Source organism: Melospiza melodia, unplaced genomic scaffold, assembly GCF_035770615.1.
Source record: "Melospiza melodia melodia isolate bMelMel2 unplaced genomic scaffold, bMelMel2.pri scaffold_18, whole genome shotgun sequence".
Classification (NCBI taxonomy): domain Eukaryota; kingdom Metazoa; phylum Chordata; class Aves; order Passeriformes; family Passerellidae; genus Melospiza; species Melospiza melodia.
In genome coordinates this window covers 15,396,357-15,417,703 of record NW_026948525.1, presented here as the reverse complement: position 1 = coordinate 15,417,703, position 21,347 = coordinate 15,396,357, and the positions used below count along the sequence as shown (strand labels likewise).

Below are 21,347 nucleotides of genomic sequence, written 5' to 3'. Positions count from 1 at the left end.
GAGGCAGCTCCTGGCAAGGGCAGCGCTGCAGAGAGACAGCTCTGGCCAGGAGCAGCTCCTGTGCACAGCCCAGCACGGCTGGGGCACTGCCTGCAGCCACGCTGGGCACAGCACAGGGGCACAGAGGGGTTAAACTCAGCCTGGGATGGGAGCACCGAGCAGAGCTCACTCAGGTCTCACTAGAGCAGAAATCAGCCCAGCTTTGAAAGAGTCATTCCCTGGCTGTGGGAAGAGAAGCTGCAGTTCCTGCAGGGATCTCCTGGAGCTGGCACATCCCACAGCTTTGAGGACCTTTCAGGAGGACTCTCAGAGCTGCTCCAGGGCAGGGCTGTGGCCCTAGGGCAGGGCTGGCTTTCCCTCCTGCCCCAGCCCAGGCGCAGCCCAAGGCAGCTCCTGTTGCCAGGCTCTGCTGCAGGGCTGAGCAGCCGGGGCTGCAGCCAGGGGTGCCCAGGGCTGTCGTGCAGAGCAGGGTCCTGCAGCCCAGGGCGCTGTGCTGGGGCAGGGACTCTGCTGCCTGCCAGGGACAGCTCTCAGACAGCCCTGGCAGCTGCTCCCAGCGCTGGGGAGAAGCTGTGGGGGGAAGGAGCCACCCTGAGCAGGGCAGGGGCTGCTGCTGAGAGGGGCTGGGTGGGGCAGGGCTGCTCCCAGCTCCAGACCAGCCTGGGCACAGCTCCAGAGGACACTTCTCAAGGAAGGTAAGCCTGGGATTGCTGTAAAGATCAGGAGCTTTCCTGACATTGTTTTCAATTTCCTACTTGGAGAAAGATGGGAATGTTGGGGTGGTGACAAAAAGTTTTTTGTATTTTTACATTTTTATATATTCATAGCTCTCTAAATTACTATTATATAGTTAAAATTCTAAAATCCTTACTTAACTCTATTAAACTCTTAACTGTATTAAACCACTATTATATTCTTATATAGTTTTAATCCTGAATTAAATCTAGTATGTTTCCTTACCTTTCTCTTAATAACCTGACTGTCTAAATATATTCCTAAAATGCTGTATAGTCCTATTCTTTTATATAGTCCTGACATACTATATAGTCTTCTAGGAACTGGACATATAGGAATATTTTGGGTTTTGAGAATGAGCAGAATATGAGCAGTCATTATAAAAACTGAAGGCAAAGAAGCCTTTGGACCTACTCCAATGGGTTGACCCAGGGATGTGTAACTAGGGAAATTGAATCTCCTTTTGGATGTTCCTGTTAAATATCCTAATTAGTCAACCTTAATAAATCGTTGAAATCAAGAGCTGGGTGTGCCCAATCCCCACTAGGACACCTGGACGCTTCCAATTAATGTCTCTTTTTTTACTTTACTCTTCTAATGTGTTGCAAGGGGTTTTTTTTCTCTTTGGGTTATAGACAACAGAGGGATGAGAGAAGCAGAACAGGAATTGTAATCTCAGAATCACAGAACATTCTGAGTTGAAAGGGACACACTGGATCATCCAAAGAGTGTTTGAACATTTACAGAGACTCCAGAACTGTAACTTTGGGTGGTTAGTCTCTCTGCTGGGAGCCTCCCAAAGGGCCCTCAGCCACTCCTCAGCCCTGGACAGCAGCAGCATCACCTTTGCAGGGCCCAGCAGGGCTCTCCTGAGCTGCCCTTGCCCAGCTGCACACAGAGCCTGCCCCAGCCAGGGCCCTGCACACAGGCAGGTTTCTGTAGGGCCCAGCCAGGGCACACAGGCTGGGATGGGCTCTGTGAGCGCTGGCAGGGACAAGGCTCCTCTCAGGAGGGAATGTCCAGGCCCAGGGAGATGCTCAGAGAAGGAGAGGGGGCTGAAGAGAGCAGTGCTGGGGGCAGGGGAGCATTGTTGGTGTGTGGGAGGTGCCAGGCACAGCTGGGCACGGGAACACTGTCCTGAATGCCTGACTGTCTCTGCTCTGCCCTCTCAGGCACAGCACCACAACATCTTCTCTTGGTTCTGCCCTGCCCTGATATTGTCAATGTTTTCTGCTGCTCTAAGAGAGGCTCTGGCATTTGCAGCAGCTGAGTCAGGCACTGCCGTTGGTATTACTGCCAGGCAGGGCTGTCCATGGGAATGGGATGTCCAAGATTCCCTGGCACCTGTGGGGCTGTGGGCAAAGCAGTCCATGGGAAAGGGGAATGAGCTGAGCCCCCTCCCTGAGATCCCATCATGGGCACAGCCAGGGATCTCCTTGCTGTGCCCTTCCAAGCTCTGAGGTGCCCTCCTGGGTGCAAATCTGTGCCAGAGCCTCTGGGAGTTCCCTGAATGTCTCACGGGGAAGGGCAGAGCTGCCAGAGCTGAGGAAATGCAGTTGGGTTTGCCAAGGGAGCCGTGGGTGTCCTTGGCACAAGGGGGTGCTGAGATCTTGCCCAGAGACCTTTAGAGAGGGTGAGACACTCAGGGATCCTTCTGCTCTGGGCAGGGTCTGGTTTGTCCCAGGGTGACCCAGGGAGTGTGATTGTGCTCTGATTGCAGCCAAAGGTGCAAAGCCAGGGCAGGTTCTGAACAAGCCCATCCAGCCCCTCACCTTCCTTCAGCCACAGGAAATCCTTTGCCTCTCACATCTCTCAGTGGCAAACTCTGAGTGCAGCAGAAATGCTGGGGATTTCTGACCTCAGAGAGCCAGGAATGATGGGTAGATAGGAAAATAATTCCTAAAACCAACTCCTGCCATCTATTTTTGTTACAACTGGGAGTGCAGATGCTAATAGTCTGTCAGCAGTACGAGTGATTCCCCTGACAAATCCTGAATATCCAGCCTTGTCCCTCTGCCACATGGCCACAAACCCAGGGTAGTGGGGCAGGGATGGCTCCTTGAGGGCCCCCAAGCACAGGCCTGGCTGCTCCTGGCACACTCAGCCAGCCCAGCTGGAGCTTAGGCAGGGACCTGGGTGAAGGTTTTCCCAGAGCAGGAACAAGGGTGGGTGAGTCCCAGTGGGACAGTCTGCAGGGAATGGCCCAGGTTTGGCTCAAAGCAGCCTCTCTTGACTTGTCACTGTCCTTTCTCCATGAACAGGTCCCCAAGTGTAGCTCCAGCAAATGTCCAACAGCAGCTCCATCAGGCACTTCCTCCTGCTGGCATTGGCAGACACGCGGCAGCTGCAGCTCCTGCACTTCTGCCTCTTGCTGGGCATCTCCCTGGCTGCCCTCCTGGCCAACAGCCTCATCATCAGCGCCGTAGCCTGCGGCCACCACCTGCACACGCCCATGTTCTTCTTCCTGCTCAACCTGGCCCTCAGTGACCTGGGCTCCATCTGCACCACTGTCCCCAAAGCCATGCACAATTCCCTCTGGGACACCAGGGACATCTCCTACACAGGATGTGCTGCTCAGGTCTTTTTCTTTATGTTCTTCATTGGAGCAGACTTTTATCTCCTGACCATCATGTGCTATGACCGCTACGTGTCCATCTGCAAACCCCTGCACTACGGGACCCTCCTGGGCAGTAGAGCTTGTGCCCACATGGCAGCAGCTGCCTGGGCCAGTGCCTTTCTCACTAGTCTCATGCACACAGCCAATACATTTTCCCTTCCCCTGTGCCATGGCAATGACCTGGGCCAGTTCTTCTGTGAAATCCCACAGATCCTCAAGCTCTCCTGCTCTTACTCTTACCGCAGGGAACTTGGGCTGATTGCTGTTAGTGCCTGTTTAGTATTTGGCTGTTCTCTGTTCATTGTTTTCTCCTATGTGCAGATCTTCAGAGCTGTTCTGAGGATCCCCTCTGAGCAGGGACGGCACAAAGCCTTTTCCACCTGCCTCCCTCACCTGGCTGTCGTCTCCCTATTCTTCAGCACCTCATTTATTACCTACTTAAAGCCCCTCTCCATGTCCTCCCCATCCCTGGATCTGGCCCTGTCAGTTCTGTACTCAGTGGTGCCTCCAGCCCTGAACCCCCTCATCTACAGCCTGAGGAACCAGGAGCTCAAGGTTGCAGTGAGGAGACTGATGATTGGATGATTTCAGGAACATTAAACTGCTGGAAAATTTCTGAAAATCACTGGTAATAAAAGTTATCTTTGATACTTCTTTTAGGTTTGTTTGTGGGTTTTTTTCTTCTCTATTACATGTATTATTATCGTCCCCAAAGAAATGTCATTGTTTGTGCCATTTCTGCACAAGCAGATGCTTGCACTGCAGCAGCAATGTCTGTGTGCAGAGCTGGGGGCAGATCAGTGCTGGCACAGCAGCTGTGCCCAGCAGCAGCAGCATTTGGTGTTGCCAGTGCTGCTGCTGTGGCCCTGCCCCGCTGCCCTGGTGGCCCTGGTGTTGCTGCAGGGCCTGAGTGCTCTCGGGGCTGGGCACAGCCCTGGGGGTGGCAGTGCCGGGGCTGCAGCAGGGACAGGCTATGGGCACTGCTGGGGCAGCGCTGATGCCTCAGGCCAGGCCCTGGGCGCTCCAGGCTCCTTACCCAGGCACTCTCAAGAACACGCCCAGGCCAATGCTCAGCACAGAAAAGCCCCATGATCAGCCCCAGGCTGGCCGTGGGCAGGCTGGGCGCAAACAGCATGGCTGGGGCTCTGCAAGGGCCCTGGGGCAGACGGGAAGGAGCAGCAGAGCAAGGGCTGATCCATCCCCAGTGTGCTGGACAGCCCAGGCCAGCGTCCCAGAGTGTCCTCATGGAGCTGCCAACAACATCCCCCCTCTGCAGCCCTGGCCTCTCCCCCAGCTCACACAGGTGCCCCATCCTTGCAGGCACAGACATGGCAGCACTGGCTCAGCAGCCCCTGTTTGCATTGCACACAGCAGGCAGGAGTGTTGAAAGCGAAGGGAGACGACCCATCCTTGTTGATCAGCATCGAACTCCAATTTATTGATCCAAAATGCAGGTTTTTATAACTGTGTTAATTAAGCTCATATATATTGCAAACCTGAGCTCACCATAGGACACAGATCAAACACTAACCCCTCCTTTTATTTTCTATACCTGTGGTTTGTTATTGAAATCAAGATTTGTGTTCTCACCCTGATATGAAGTGTTCTCAAAACCTCCATGTCTGTTCCCAAGACAGCCAAGGACAGAATGTTTACTTGTTATTGAAGACAGGCTTAAAATCTTAGCTGTTTACAGAAAAAGGCTGTGAGAATTTTCTGCTCACAGCTGCCTTTTACTTTTCCATCAGCTGTATATGATTATGGCATATCTGAACAATATCTATAAGACATTTCTGAGCAAAATTCTCCAACAAATTCCTGCTTTTTTCTTTTTTGCACAAGGAGGTTAGTATGCCAGGTTTTTCTATCATTCTACTGACCATATCTTGAACACAACCAAAAATACAAAGCAAAACAAGCAAAAGCATTTAAACTTAAAGCATTTAAAATATTGAAACTTAATAGAACTTAACATCACTTAAACTTACAGAAGTTAATTTTTACAGAACTTAACTGACTTTAAATTCTACAAAACTGTAACCCAATATAATTCATATTCAACAGAATCTAACTTAAACTTAATAATACTTAAACTTAACCCCAACGATATTTAACATTTAATGGCACTTAATAGATAATTTAACTTAAACTACTTAGCAACAAATAAAACTTACTATAAAAATAAAATATAGCATTTACTATAACTTACTTACAGACCTCATTCCAAAATACTAAGCTAAAACAACTTTTTTCACTTGTTTGCTATAGCATTTTTATACCATAAAGCACACTTATAACATCTTTAACATTTTTAAATTTTTCAAATACAGTTTTGGAGTCTGATGTTCTACCGACTGAGTTATCCGGGCTTCTGATGTTAAAAGTCTCTGTTAGGAAGAACAAAAGTCCCTTTAACTTAGGTGAGAAACGTCTCGACAGCAATAGTCCTTGGTGTCACTTGTTTACCATCACTTGTTTCTCAATTGTAGCAGGGATCTTTTCCTTTTGTTGACAAAAGTCACATTGCCGGCTGCGGGGCGGAGGGAGTAGCGCTCCCGCTGGAAAATGCGCTCCGGTCCCGCGGCGCGTGTGTCGGAGCGGGTGAACCACCCCCCCGCCCCCCCCCCCCCGCTCTGGGCTCTTTGTTTTGCAAGACTCGCCGGCAGGCTGAATCACTGCGTGCTTGGCTCGGCTCCCCCTGCGGCGTCTCGGCTCCCACCGCGGCAGCGCAGCATTTCAGGCGGTCGCTCGCCGCGGCTGCTCTCCATGGTGCAGCGTCCATGCCGAGTTCGGAGCGGCACAGCCCTGCAAGCGCCCCGAGCCACGGCTGCTGTCTTGCACTCAGAGACATGCTGAAGCAGTGCACCGTATATCACCCGCCATGACTTGCTTAGCTTCTTGGCAGTTTTATCACTCTCTAAAGTAGCCCCCCATAAAAAATCACTGAATTTACACCATTCCGTTAACTCGTAAACCGTATGGGGGTTAATGAAAACCCCTCTAGCATAGCCATAAGTCCAAAGTCCTGTTAAATCCTTTTGCCAGTCCATCCCCTTAACCTGCAATTTTTGTAAATATGCTGCTTGCCTTTTCATACCTAATTTCTCAGCGCTGATTGCAGCCTCTTCAAGGTCCGTGCAGCACGTCTCAGTCGGGCTCTCCTGTACGACACCCAAGGCACGACGCGACTCAGCTTCTTTTTCATCCCTTTTATCGCGTTTCTGCCGTCCCGGCTCGCTTAGGACCTGACCCATTTCTTCGCTTCTTCGTGGTGCATTGTCGTATCACGATCGGGTGTCACCATTATGTTGAAAGCGAAGGGAGATGACCCATCCTTGTTGATCAGCATCGAACTCCAATTTATTGATCCAAAATGCAGGTTTTTATGACCGTGTTAATTAAGCTCATACATATTGCAAACCCGAGTTCACCATAGGACACAGATCAAACACTAACCCCTCCTTTTGTTTTCTATACCTGTGGTTTGTTATTGAAACCAAGATTTGTGTTCTCACCCTGATATGAAGGGTTCTCAAAACCTCCATGTCTGTTCCCAAGACAGCCAAGGACAGAATGTTTACTTGTTATTGAAGACAGGCTTAAAAACTTAGCTGTTTACAGAAACAGGCTGTGAGAATTTTCTGCTCACAGCTGCCTTTTACTTTTCCATCAGCTGTGTATGATTATGGCATATCTGAACAAAACTCTATAAGCCATTTCTGAGCAAAATTCTCCAATACAGGAGCACCCCCATGCTGTTGCTGTGGGGGCGTGAACATGAGGGAGCAGAAATGCCATCAGCCCCTGGGGCCAGCAAGGGTTGGGGGACACCAGGGAAAGCACTCAGCTTTGTCCTGGCCTCTGCAGTCAGCCTGAAAGTTTGTTCCCATCAGCTGGGAGCTTCCTGTGCCACTGCACACACTGTTGCTCGGAGCAGGGGCTGCCTGGAAGCCACCCCCAAACTGCCCTGAGCATTTCCTTGGCTTGACCTTTGCTTTCTTTGCTCCTTCTGCTTCAAATTTCTTCTAATTGCCCACCCCAGCAGGCCAAGAACTGGACACAGCACTCGAGGTGCTGCCCAACCAGTTCCCCCAAGCGCAGGGGAAGAATCCCTGCCCTGCTCCTGCTGGCCACACTATTCCTGATCCAGCCCAGGATCCATTGGCCTTCTTGGCCACCTGGGCACACTGCTGGCTCATGTCCAGCCTGCTGTCCATCAGTCCCTGCAGGTCCCTTTCTGTCTGGCTGCTGTCCAGACACTGCCTCCCCAACCTGTGGTACAGGTCCCAAAAAGCAGGGCCTGGATGGCCCTGCATTTGTTAATCCTCACCTTGTTGGATTCATCCTCTGGATCCAGCCTATCAGTGGTCCCTGTGCAGACCACTCCTATGTTTCTTCAGGTCAACACTCACATCCAGCTTGGTGACATCTGCAAAGATATCCTTGGTTCCTAAGGGCCCCTCAGTGTCACAATGGCTCTTGGTTATACCAGGCCCTGTACTGTCACGCTGGTCTCCTTTGTTCCATGGGGCCCCAAAATGTGACATTAGAATCCTTGGTTCTGTGGGGCTTCACAGTGCCACAATGTTCTTGTTGGTGCTGCAGTTTCATAGTAGCCCCTTGGTTCCATGGGGTCCCAGAATGTCACAATGGGCCCATGGTCACATGAGCTCCCACGCTGTCACCATGGTCTCTGTGGTGCCGCAAGTCCCCTCAGTGACACAATGGACTCTGTTGAGCAGGATGAAACAAGAAAGCCTTTTAAATATGACTGCCTAGCAAAAGATTTTGAGAACATAGAAACTATAAAGGAGATTGAAATGAAAGCATCCTTTGAGTTACCTTAGTTGTGACCAGTTGAATGCAATTCCCCCTGGAGGAAACAATTCCCTCTGCAAGCAGGCAGGCCTAAGAGTCAGAGCAGGCCTTGCAGCTTGGCAGATAGGGCCCAAAGAATAAGATTTAGGGTTTAACACATAAACATAGTATGGTAATGTAGTGATTCTTATAGGTTGTGTGGAAATGTTATAAGATATGCATGCTGTAGTAGATTGGGTAATGAGAATCTGCATATTCAACACTGAAGACAATTTATTGTGTTGTAACGGGAGCTTGGCTCTCTTTTTTTTTTTTGCTCTCTTTTCGCTCGCTCTCCACGCTCTCTTATCTCTCTTCTCCCTTATCTCTTTGCCTGCTCTCGCGCTCCTCTTCGCGCCCTTTTCTTTCTTTGTCTCTTTGTCTTCCCTCTGCACTTCTTCACCCCCTCCTTTCTACATGCTCTCCTCTCTTAAATCTTTGCTGTTGACTCTCTCACACTTTAAGCCTCTCCTCTCTGGGCCCTGCTTCGAGCTGCGGCTGGCAGCTCGCAACAGGGCCCTTCACCCACGCCCTTTGTAATAAACCAATAGTTTCACAGCTTGGCTTCAAAGAGATCTCGTCTCCATCCATCCCTACCGTGCGTGACCCCCGTTGCCTACAGGACTCCTTGTTTCCATGAGGCCACACAGTGTCACTATGTTCTTCCAGATTCCTCAAGGCCCCATCGTGTCACAGTGGCCCCTTGGTTGCACAGGATCCTGCGGTGTCACAATGTCCCCTTGGTTCCATGAGGCCCCACAGTGTCAGAACGTCCCCTTGGTTCCACTGGGCCCTGGAGTCTCCCAATGGTCTCCTTGATTTTGCAGTGCCAAAATGGTGAAACCCCTTGGTTACACGAGGCCCTGCAGTGTCATAATGGTCTCTGTCGTTCCACAAGGACCCAGAGTGTCACGGTGCACTTCCTGGTTCCATGTGGCCCCACAGCACCACATTGGACCCCTGGTTCTATGGGGCTGCACAGTGTCACCATGGTCCCTTTAGTTCCGTGAGGCCCTGCAGTCTCACAATGGCTCCAGAGTGTCCCAATCATCACAGAATGACAGAATCAAATAGGCTGGAAAAGACCTTTGGGATCATAAAAACCAACCAATGCCCTAATACTGCCTTGTCACCAAGACCATGCCACTAAGTGCCACTGGAGAGGGACAGTGACTCTGCCACCTCCCCCTGGGCCAGCCCATTCCAATGCCCACTCATCCTTTCTATGACAAACCTATTCCTATTGTCCAGCCTGAACCTCTCCTGATGCAGCTTAAGGCTGTGTCTTCTTGTCCTGCCCTCCAGCAGATCCACACTCACACCCAGCTTGGTGCCATCTGCAATTTGTGAATGCTGGACTCAATCCCCTCAGCCAGATCACCAGTGAAGATATTAACCAGGACTGGGCCCAGCACGGACCCCTGGGGGACACCACCAGTGCCTGGACACCAGGTGGGTGCAGCACCATCCCCACCACTCTCTGGGCCCATCCTCCAGCCAGCTCTTAAATCTCCCAGCGAGGAGGGAACCTGCCCAAGCTGTGGGCTGCAGCTTTTCCAGGGAATGCTGTCAGAGACAGTGTCAAAGGCTTTGCTGAATTCCAGGTACACAACATCCACAGCCTTTTCCGCATCCACAGGTGGGTCACCTGGTCATAAAAGGAGACCAGGTTGGTCAGGCAGGACCTGCCATCCCTAAATCCGCTCTGGCTGGCTCTGATCCCTCGGCCATCCTGTGGGCACCCTGTGATGGCACTCAAGGTAATCTGTTCCATAACCTTGCCGGTCACCCAGGTCAGGCTGACAGGCCTGGAGTTCCCCAGATCCTCCTTCCAGTCCTTCTTGGGGATGGGCTCACATTGGCACCTCCAGTGCTCTGGGACCTCCCTGCTGAGCCAGCACTGATGGTAAATGATGGAGAGCAGCTTGGGGAGGTCATCCACAGCTCCCTCATCCCCCTGGGATCGATCCCATCCGATCCCATTCACCTGTGAGCATCTGAGTGGCTCAGCAGGTCACCAACTGCTTCCTCCTGGATTCCAGGGGTCTATTCTGCTCCCTGTGCCCATCTACCAGCTCAGGAGAACACTTGTCCTGAGGACAACTTGTTCTGATATTGAACATTGAGACAGACAAGATGTTAAACAGTTCAGCCTTTCTTTAGTTACTCTATTCTCCACTGCATCCAATAAAGAGTAGAGGTTCTCTTTATCTGGTGTTTTGCTACTAATTTATTTATAGAAACATTTCCTATTATTTTTCACAGAAGTGGCCAGATTAAGCTCTACTTGAGCTTTCATCTCTTTCCTTTTCTTTCTGCATAACCTAACAACCTCCTTAAACACTTTTTAGTTGCCTGTTTGCCTTTCAAAATGATGCATCATCTTTTTTCCCTTAAGTTGTTACCAAAGATCCATGGACAGCCAGGCCAGCCATTTTCCTCACTAGCCCCTTAAGATTACTTTCTTGAAATGTGTCCTTCCTTCCTGGACCCCTTTGTCTTTAAGGGCTCTTTCTTTTTTAAAAAAAAATCTGTGGTTTTTGAGGTATTCCTCAAATCTGCATCCCAAATAGGCCAAATCTGCCCTTCCTAATTAAAGTGCAGAAATTTTGTTGCTGCCCCTCCTTCTCTCACTGAACATGGAAAAGTTGATGGTCACTGTGCCCCAGGCAGCCTACGAGCCCCACATCTGCCACCAGCCCTTCTCTGTTTGTGAGCAGCAGGAGACAGAGTTTTCCTTGGCAGTGGGAATGTTACCAAAAATTTGGTAAAACAGAAAACTCCTTAACACCAGTGTAGCATTAAGAAGAAGCATTCTTTATTCAGCTGGATGCACGGGGGAGAGCTCTTCCCAAAGCCGTGCAGGCTGAGTGCAGGAAAGATTCTGTTAATTTTCTGTATTTTGCACACATATTCATTGATTTTCCCAGACTAAGCATACATATGACAATCATTTCTCCAGAATCATTAATGTATTTCCCCTCCCCTTAACCCATGTGTTCTTCTGTCCTGGGGGTCTCTCTGGTGGTCCGTGGTGGTCGCGGACCCCAATGTTCCGGTGGGCCGGGCTGAGCTGGCAGGACACTGAGGCTGCTGAACTTCTACTTGCCCTTCTCACACAATGGGCATTGTGTGGTTTCCATAGGCCTGGGATTTTGGAGAACAAGCTCCAGGTGTCACCTGGTAGAGACAACTGATCATCTGGTAACACAAGATCACAGAGTGGGCTATGACATCACAGAGTGGGTTATGTGAGGTCATCAAGCAGCTATGGCATGGACTGCCTCTGTGATATCACTGAGAAAGCTGTGACATAACAGGGCAGAGGTTCTAACATCATAGAGCAGACTATGACATCACAGAGTTGGCTGTGACATCAGAGACCAGCTGTGTGACATTGGAGAATGGGCTGTGACCTCAGAGAGCTGGCTGTGACATCCCCCAGAGGGGCTGTGTGTGACATCCCAGCAGGGCTGTGTCAGGTCACTGGGTTGGTCACTTTGCCCCAGCTCCCCCTCACAGTTTCTCCCAGCAAGTCCAATGCTGTTCATCCTCAGCAGGTTCCCTGTCCCCCGGGATCCTCCCGGCCCACCTGGAGCCACAGCCTCCACCAAAGGATGTTCCACAGGATCCACCCCAGAGCCTGACAGGGGAAAAGGGGCCAGGGCTGTGTCACCAGAACATCAAGGACGTGGATTATCCAGGTCCTTGTGACCGGGTTGGGTTGCCCAGGGCAGGAAAGATGTCTGGCAGCTGGAGAAGGGTCTGGGAAGGGCCTCTGAGGTGGGGCTGGAGCCCTTGGGCTGTGAGCAGAGGCTGAGGGAGCTGGGCTTGTCCAGCCTGGAGCAGGGAAGGCTGAAGGGCTCCTCATCCCAGCCTGGCAGTGCCAGTGAGGAGGGGATGGAGAACACAGAGCCAGGCTCTTCACAGGGGTCTGGTAGGAGACAAAAGTCATTGTGTGGAAGAGGAAACAGAAGAGATCAGCCAGGACAGGAGGAAATTAAATGAGTCAGGCTGGTTTCAGCATTTCTCCAACACCAAGAGCAGGCTGACCTCCCTTCTCCATCCAGGACTGACAGCTTTGCAAATCAGGAATTGTTCAAGCTGTTCTGCCCCCACTCCAGGGTGAGCACCCAGATACAAGAACTGAATTGTGTTTATATCTATCACAGAATCATGTTTGTCTGAAATTAATTTTAGTATGGAAATTGCTTGTGGTTGGAGGAACTCATCAGACACTGCTGGGACATTGCACATAGATCAGGGAAGGGTGTGACTGTTATTAAATTGTGTCCTGTTACACTATGGTCTGTTGGCCATGAAGAGAAACTTCCTGTGCCTCTGAGTCTCACCAGTTCCTGACCCCCAGAGGACACAAACCTGATGAGTTGTGGTTCCCACTCCAGTGGTGGCACTTGCATCTCCCTCCATAGCCAGAGCAGAGCTCCCTTGTCCCACAAAGTCCCTGGCAATGTAGAAAGGAAGGAAACAGGGCAAGATGTGGGGATCAGGGGCAGGGCAAATTCAGGGAGAAGAATGACTTTTGCATTTGATGGAGCTGTGCCTTCCCTTGGCTTTGTTGACTGGCAATAAATGAACATCCCTCTGTGTCTCTGGTAGTTCCTTCTCCAAGGAAAGTAGGTGGGAGTTGGAGCCAAGGAGCTGAAAGCTGCAGGTGCAGCCTGAGCTGGAGGGAGCTCAGATTTGCACAAGACTGCTCTGGGTGCCACAGCATTGATGGGGGAAATGGGGGGGTGGGGGTAGGGACAGAGTGTGATGGGTTATCAGCCATGAAGGGTCTTGATTTTCATATCTATTCCAAGTGCATGAGGAGGTACTTGCATTCAGTGTCAGTTGGAGAACTGTGCATGTCAATTTATAAACATGGGGAAAAAGCTTAAAAGGACTTAAAAAATAGTTTCTTACTGTCATTTTATATAGAATATATTCAGTTTGAATACACTACTCAAATCTGTCCAATTAACCACAAAAGATATGAAAATTAAAATCAAATTATTCCCTGAGGCTTGGCTGGTTAAGGTGTTCTGAATGTTAATGAGCCCTGGGACACTGAATTCCTGCACTGAAGAGCTGAAGGCTGAACAAGCCTCTGCAGCACGAAAATTCAGCAGCAGCCTCCAAGGTGCTGAGGATGTCAGCAGCCCCCACTGAGGCCATCCCTGCCCAGAGACTGTGGGGGAATGGGCAGACAAGGAGAGCGTCCCTGGGGCTGGGGCAGCACAGCTCAGAGGCACCAGCGGCTCCAGCTGGGAAATGGAGTGTGGAATGTGGCTGGCAAAGCCCTGCCTGGGCTGTGCCAAGCAGGACAGACATGCTCTGACTGCCCTGACCCAAAAAACTCTCTCAGTGAGACGTTTAAGAAGAATTACAATTGTTTGTGTACTCTGAGTTGGACTCCCTGGGGAAATACCAACAAGAGATTCTCAGGAGCTCAAAAGAACCAAACAGCATTTACTGGCAATTTTAGAAAATTAGAGGAGCTTAGCAAAAGGTTTAATGCCACATTCAATCAGCAGAAAACACTTCTCAAAGCATTACCCTGGCCCATTCAACTTAACAAACTCTTAGCTTGTTCAATTTTAAGTTAATCAAAATTTGCAAGAGGAGGTTATTAGAAGACACAGAGAGAGAGAAAGACAAAAAAGATACAGAGAAGCACACACACAGCTACGAAATCCTGGATTCCAGCAATGTTCAGATGGAAATTCCATGAGGAGGTAGGGTCAAGATGTGTGCTTGCCTTGTGGTCAGCCTTCAATACCCTTTGGTCTCCCTGGGCCCTTCCCCCAGGTGAGGCTTGGGCTCATTTGGTCCCTCAGGACCTGGGCTGGGGGCTTCAGAGGTGGCTGTGGAGCATTGCCTGTGCTGTGCCAGGGACTGGCAGCCACTGCTGGGCTGGGATAGAGGCTCTGGGGGGATTGGGGTTCCAGGGCAGGGCAGGGATTCTAGGCAGGACAGGGCTGAACCTTCCCTGTCACCTCCCACACATGAAATGTTTTGAGCCAACCATGTTCTCCAGTCTCTCACAATAGGCAATGTTGGAGGTGAAATCCCAATTCAGGCCATGGGCACCTGGAGAAGGACAGTTCTTTTCCATAGTAATGAAAGCATGGAGCCCCAGTGTTTCAGTAGCAGATGAGAAGAGACCTTCAACATGCCAAGGTCGGCTGGACCAGTAAGGAGGCCCAGGAGGCCAAAGCAGCCAGGTCTGTTCCACGTTCCCTTAATTTTATGCTGCCCTGAAGTGTCACAATCGTCTCTGTGGTTCCCCAGGCCCCACAATGTCACGTGACTCTTCTGTTCCATGATCCTGCAATGTCACAGTGGATCTTTGGACCCTGGGGGTTTGCAGTGTCACAATGGTCTCCTTTGGTTCCACAGTGTCACAATGGACCATGGATGACATCAGACCCTGCAATGTCACAATGGAGCCTTGGTTCCATGCAGCCCTAAGTGTTACAATGGCCTCTTGGTTTCAGAAGCTCCCACAGTATCATAATGGCCCTCTTGGATCTGTGGGGACCCCCAGAGCCACAATGGTCTCAGTGGTTCCATGAGGCCTCACAGTGTCACAATGCTTTGCTTATTCCATGGGGCCTCATAGTGTCACCATGGTCTCCATGATTCCATGAGTCCTCTCAGTGTTGCAATGGTCTCCTTGGTGCCAGGGTGCCCCAAGGCGTCACAATGGTGCCTTGGTGTCATGAGGCTGTGAAGTGTCACAATGGTCTTTCCATGGTTCCATGAGGCCTTGCAATGTTACAATGGACCTCTGGCTCCATGGGGTCTCACAGTGTCACAATGGCCCATTGGTTCCATGACACCCCAAAGTGTCATAATGGTCTACACAGTTCCACGAGGCCCCGCAGTGTCACAATTGACTCTTGGTTTGATGGGGCCTCTCAGTGTCACAATGAACCCTACATTCCATGGAGCCAACCAGCATCAGTACGGTTCCCTTGGTTCCATGAGGCCCAGCAATGTCACAGTGCTCTCCATGATTCCATGAGGCCCCACAGTGTTACAATGGTCCCTTGGTCTCACAGGGCCCCACAGTGTCACAATGGTCCCTTGGTGTCACAGGGCCCCACAGGGTCACAATGGTCCCTCGGTTCCATGGGCCCTGTGCTGCTGCATTCCCCCCTTGCCTCCTCAGGCCGCCCTGCCAGCTGAGAAGTGCTCCTTGGGCCTTGGCCTTGGCCAACAGCCCCTGGGCTCAGCTCCTCTGCAGCTCATCACAAACACTGTCTGCTCCAGCCACTGCTGCTGCCCAACCAGCTCCTGGTTCCTTTAGGAGCAGCCCTGGGAACTGTTTCTGTTCCCTCAGTGGCACAACATCCCTGTTCTCACACTGCCAAAGAAAGCTGTTGATGCCAAGTTCAGCCAGGATGAACCATTGCTGGGACTGAAGCCCCTCTCTTGGGGCCCTGCAAACAGCGCTCCAAAAGGAGCCCTTGGAGCTCTCCTGGGCCAGCGACTCCCTCTGAGTGGGGCCTCTCCCAGCCGGGAACTCTCCCGTTTGCTGCACTCGGGGATCCTGAACAACGACGGAGCCTGGGCCGATCCCCCCACTCCTCCAGGCTCAGCCCTTCACCCTCTGGGGAGATGCCAAAGGATCCACAGTGAGCATTTCCTGCCCTCAGGGGAATTGCAAGGATCCACAGGGAGCATTGCCTGCCCTCAGGGGAATTGCTCACAGGTGCCTTGCACTGACTCTTTGTGTCTGTGTGCACACAGGTGTGCCTGTGCTGGGGAAATGTTGAAGAAATGCTGCTCTCTGAGGGGTTTTATTGCCTTGGATAGTTGAGTCAGTCAGGCCTGTAAGTGAGGTTAGGTCATGAGGTCTAAGCGAAGTTAAATGCTGCTAAGAGTTTTTCTTTTGCTAAGTTGTTATGTTTAATATAAGTTATAAGCAAAGTTGAATATTGTAAATTATTTTTCCACTGTTAAATCATTAAGTCATAGGGTATAAGTTAGGTTAAATACTGTTAAGTGCTGTTCTTTTGGTAAACTCTGATGTTTAAGATATCAATTAAGATTAAGGTATAATTTAAGTCCTGTTAAGTTTGGTCTGTGTTCACCTTTTGAGCGATATTCCTTTTATCCTTGCCCTCACTGTCCTTTTGTAACACAAACTCACATGGACAGTTCTTGGTTCGTTCCTGGTTTGATTGCCTGGATTTGTTTTGGTTTTGTTGTTCCTTTGTTTCCTTGGTGTGCCTGAAGTGTCCAGTCAGGAACACAGTGACTCTTGCCAAGGAAATTTGTGCTTCTGTCCCTTAATATTAAACCTGGTTTTTGCTGATCCCTTGCTGGGGATCTTTTCAGCGCTCTCAAGGCCTCGTTCGTAACGGGGTGAAGGAGCCCTGGCCCAGGCTCTGGCCCTGGGGGACACGGGGACGCTGCCGGGGGGTCCCTGTCCCCCTGTGCCACCCCCAGGGCCCCGGCCCCCCGTCCCTGTGTCAGGCTCTGGGGTCGATCTCGTGGAACATCCTCTGGGGGAGGCTGCGGGGCCGGGGGCGGGGGGACTCGGGGGGACAGGGGGCCCCACTGTGCACGAGCAGGGTTGGACTGCTCTGGGGGGAGCTGTGAGGGGGGCCGTGGCAGAGTGACCTCTCCAGTGACCTCAGACAGCCCCTGTGATGTCGCACAGCCCCTGTGATGTCACACCATCCCTGTGATGTCACACAGTCACCTGTGATGGCACACAGCCATCTCTGTAACCTCACACGGCTCTTGGGATGTCACAGAACTTCTGTTATGTCACATAGCCCATGTGATGTCACACAGTCACCTGTGATGTCACACAGTATCCTGTGATGTCACAGAACCCCCTATGATGCCACACAGCTTTTTTGTGATATCACAAAGCAACCTGTGATGTCACAGCCCACTCTGGTATGTCACACAGCACCCTTGTGATGTCAGAGAGCCAACTCTGGGATGTCAGCCTGGACTGTCATGCAGCTGCACTGTGATGTCACAAAAGACTCTGTGATTTCAGAAAGCCACAATGTGATGTTGGAATCTGTTCTGTGATGTCACAACCTCCTCTATGATGCTACACAGCCACACAGTGTTGTCACAACCCACTCCCTGATGTCACAGAGCCACCTTCTATGATGACAGGATCTGCTCTGTGGCCTCAAACCCTATTCTACGATGTCACAGCCTGCTTTGTGATGTAACAACACCCCTCAGTGATGTCACAAAACCCTCTCTGCGATGTCATACTGACACTCTGTAAGGTCACAGCACATACTTTGACCTAACAGCCAGCTCTATGATGTCACACAGTCATGCCATGATCTCACAGCCTTCTCTATGATGTCACACAGTCCACTCTATGATGCCGTAGCTGCTCTATGACATCACGCACCAAACTCTGTGATGTCACAGCCCAATCTGTGACCTCACCCAGCACTCTGTGCTGTCACACAGCCCCTTGCTGACATCCCAGCTGCTCTGTGCCTCTGTGACACAGCCCCTGAGGTGCTGCTGTGACACAGCCCCCTCTGGGCCATCCCACCGCCCCTGCCAGTGCTGAGCCCCTGTGAGCTCTGTCTGTGCCCTGCTGGTGTCCCTGAGGGGCCCTGGCAGCACCCCAGCCCTGCTGGGCTGTGCACAGGAGCTGCTCCTGGCCAGAGCTGTCTCTCTGCAGCGCTGCCCTTGCCAGGAGCTGCCTCTGGGCCAGGAGCCCGGCCCAGCTCAGGAGCACAGACACAGCACAAGGACTTCAATGAGCCTCTGGGGCTTTGGTTCTCTTTGCATCAGACTCAGTCTCTCAGAGTGTGCTCAAAATCTCTCAGGAACTCAAAGTCAGATTGAAATACAGAAGTTTTTTTGAAGGGTCAATGGGTCTCATTAAAGGACAGGACTGAGAAAGTGTCCCCAGGTTCCAGGTAGAGCAGAACACTGGTGGCAGTGATGACAGCTGGGGACAAGCAAGGGAAAGGTGTCTCTGATGCTGAGCAAAACTGCACCTCTGTCCCTGCAAGCTGTCGGCATCCCCCAGCTGCCCCACCTGGTTGGGCCCTTCCTTTGCTGACAGCTCTGCCTCCTGCCTGCCCCTGCCTGCCCATACAAAGCCTTGGGCTGCTCCAGGCTCTTTCTGGGGGACCTGCTGCACCACAGCCCTGCCCTGCCAGGGAAACTCTGTTCTCTTTGTGTTCAGTCTTGGCCTCCCCAGCTGCCCTTGGTGCCATTGTTTTCTACTCATGCCTATATCCTCTATGAAGAAAAGCTCCAGAATCTCACTCTTCCATCCCTCCCAGGCTATTCCTGTTCTGTCCTCAGTCTCCGCCCCACTGACCCCAGAGCTATCAGCTTCTACATCCTGGTTTTGTGATGAGGCCTCCATCCTGGAAGATTTTGTGTCCTCTCCAAAGTCTGTTAAAATGGAAAAATAGTGATCAAAGTTATTTTGTCCCAAATCTTGCAGTGACAGAAAAAAGGGTCAATATCTTTAAACTGAATAAGGGTGGATTTACATTTGTAAGGAGGAAATATTTTACAATTATAAGAATGGCACAGAACTCCAACAGTTATTCCAGAGAAGTGGATTTCCCATCCCAGGAATTGTCCAAGAGCAGGAACTTTGTGCAACCTGACATAGGGAAACCCCATCCCCTCCCCAAGGACAGAATTCCTTTACTGTGGGTTGTCAGATATGCTGGGTATCCTCACAACACTTCTGGCCAGAATGTCTGCTGAGGGCAGCCAGGCTGCTGCAGGGGCAGTGGCCTCACAGCCATCGCCATGGCAGCCCTGTCCCCTGGGCCTGGCTCTCCCCTTTCCTCTGCCCCTGCCTTGGCTCTGCTGCCATGAAGAGTTTTGTCATTAATATCTTGTCCCCAAGGTGCTGGGGCCAATGGCTTCCCATTCAGGCTCCTGGAGCAGAAGTGGCTTTTCAGAGCCCAGCCAGGAATGAGCCCTGAGGCAGCAGCTCTGCAGTGGTGGCCACCAGGCCGGGCTGCCAAGGGAGGCTTCTGGCCATGGCCTGCAAGCAGCTGCTGCTGCCAAGGTGCCTTTGGTGCCTCAGGCTCCCCCTGCCACAGCTCCCAGCACGGCACTCTGCCCTTGTGCCCGAGGCCTTCCCTGTGCTGGGGCTGGCCTGGGGCTTTTCCTGCAGCGGGACCTGCCCTGCTCATGGCACAGGAGAGGCAGTTCCTGCTGGAGCAGGAGGCTCTGCCTGCAATGGGCTGCAGCAAATCCAGCAAGGCCCTGTGTGCAAAGCCCCCAGTGGGAAATGAAGGAGGGGAGTCACACTGCTTTTGGGGTGAATAATGCTGAAACCAGCCTGACTCCTCCATCCCAAAGTTCAACATCCTCAGAGGGAGCTGAAGCTGTGGCAGAGCTGGAAAAATCCCCAGAGAAAGGAAAAACCAAGTGACACCACTGAGAGCTTCTGCAGAGCTGCTGAGCTGGCCCAGCCTGGGCACATCTGACTGACAAGGCAGCACCTCAGACAAGGAAAGCCCCATCCCAAATATTAATGGCAGCATCTCCTGACATTTCCCTTCTTGGGGGGTGTGGAAATTCCTCCCTGCAGTGGGGACACCCCTGAAGGTCACTGCTCCAGCCTGAGTCGAAGGGATTTGCCCACAGTCATTGGTCTGCAGGAGTAACATCAATCTCTGCATAATTACAGATTTTGCTTTAAAGCAGTTCCTTTGAAATAATTTCTTAGTGCCCTATCTAATATATTATACATCTCTTACATCCTGGTTAAATATTTATGATTTAGGCAATTTTCTCTAATCATTACCATAATATATCATACATATTTATATAAAACTATCTGGTGTGCCATCCCTAATCCTGTGGGACAAATTCTACAAAGATTTAATTCCAACTTTATAATTCTTTACACACAAACTCTGTAAAAGTCTGGAACTCGGATTGGAAACCACTGCTCCAAGGCTCCTCTCACAGAAGGAGTTGAGAAAGCCTGGAGGTCCTTGGGGGTATCTGTGGGTTTGTGGGGGCTATTGGGGCTCCTTTCTGCACCTTGTGACGCAAGAGGAGCTTCTCTAATAAACATTGCCTGAAGCTCCCACTGTGCCCATGGCAGGAACCCCTGTGAGTGTCTGGGACATCCCAGATGTTTGGCAGCCTGGGGACTCCTGGGATTTCACTGTGGAGCCCCCCATGAGTGCCTGTGACAGATTGGTGCTTTTGCAGTCCAAGGTGCCCTGGGATGTCACCATGGAATGGCTGTGACTGCCTCTGACCACACGGCTCTTTACCATCCCCAGAAAGCCCTGGGAGGTCTCCATGGAGCCCCTGTCTGTGCCTGTGACATTCCAGCTCTGAAAGAGCCTGGAGACTCTTGGAAAGTCCCCATGGAGCCCCTCTGAGGGCCTGTGACGAATCTGATCCTTAGCAGGCAACCATCAACAGGATCCTGTTGCTATGGTCAGTTTCCATGGCAACCATCACCAGGATGCTCTGTTGCTATGGTCAGTTTCCATGGCAACCATCACCAGGATCCTGTTGTTATGGTCAGTTTCCATGGCAACCATCACGTGCCCCCTGTTGCTGTGGTCAGTTTCCATGGCAACCATCACCAGGCCCTGTTGCTATGGTCAGTTTCCATGGCAGTTCCATGGAGACCCCATTCTGGGGGTGGTTGCCATGGACACCAGCTCAGGCCTGCAGCCAGAGTCCGTTGCCATGGCAGCCATTGGCAACCCCATCCCCAGGCTCATGGGATTCCAGAACCACAGAATTGGCTGAGCTGGGAGGGACTCATCAGGATCCTCCAGTCCAACTGCTGGCCCTGCACAGGACACCCCAACAATGCCAGCCTGGGCCTGGCAGCGCTGTCCAAACGCTGCTGCAGCTCAGAGAGCCCTGGAGCTGGGACCCTTCCCTGGGGAGCCTGGGCAGGGCCCCAGCAGCCTCTGGGCAAAAAATCTTTTCCTGACATCCAAGCTGAGCCTGCCCCAACTCAGCTGCAGCCGTTCCCTCCACTCCCGTCCCTGGGCACCAGAGGGAAGAGGTTCCCACAGCCCCAGCCAGGGACCCGCTCCCAAGGCTGTTGCCATGGCCACCCGGGCTGGGACCAGCTGGGATTCTCGGTTTCCATGGGCTGGGCTTCAGGAATGGGATTCCC

General features: G+C 51.6%; 1 pseudogene; it reads right to left on the bottom strand.

The window, feature by feature from the left end:
- LOC134433393 (zinc finger protein OZF-like) overlaps window positions 1-21,347 on the bottom strand; it is a 498,900-nt pseudogene that overhangs the window by 394,026 nt on the left and 83,527 nt on the right.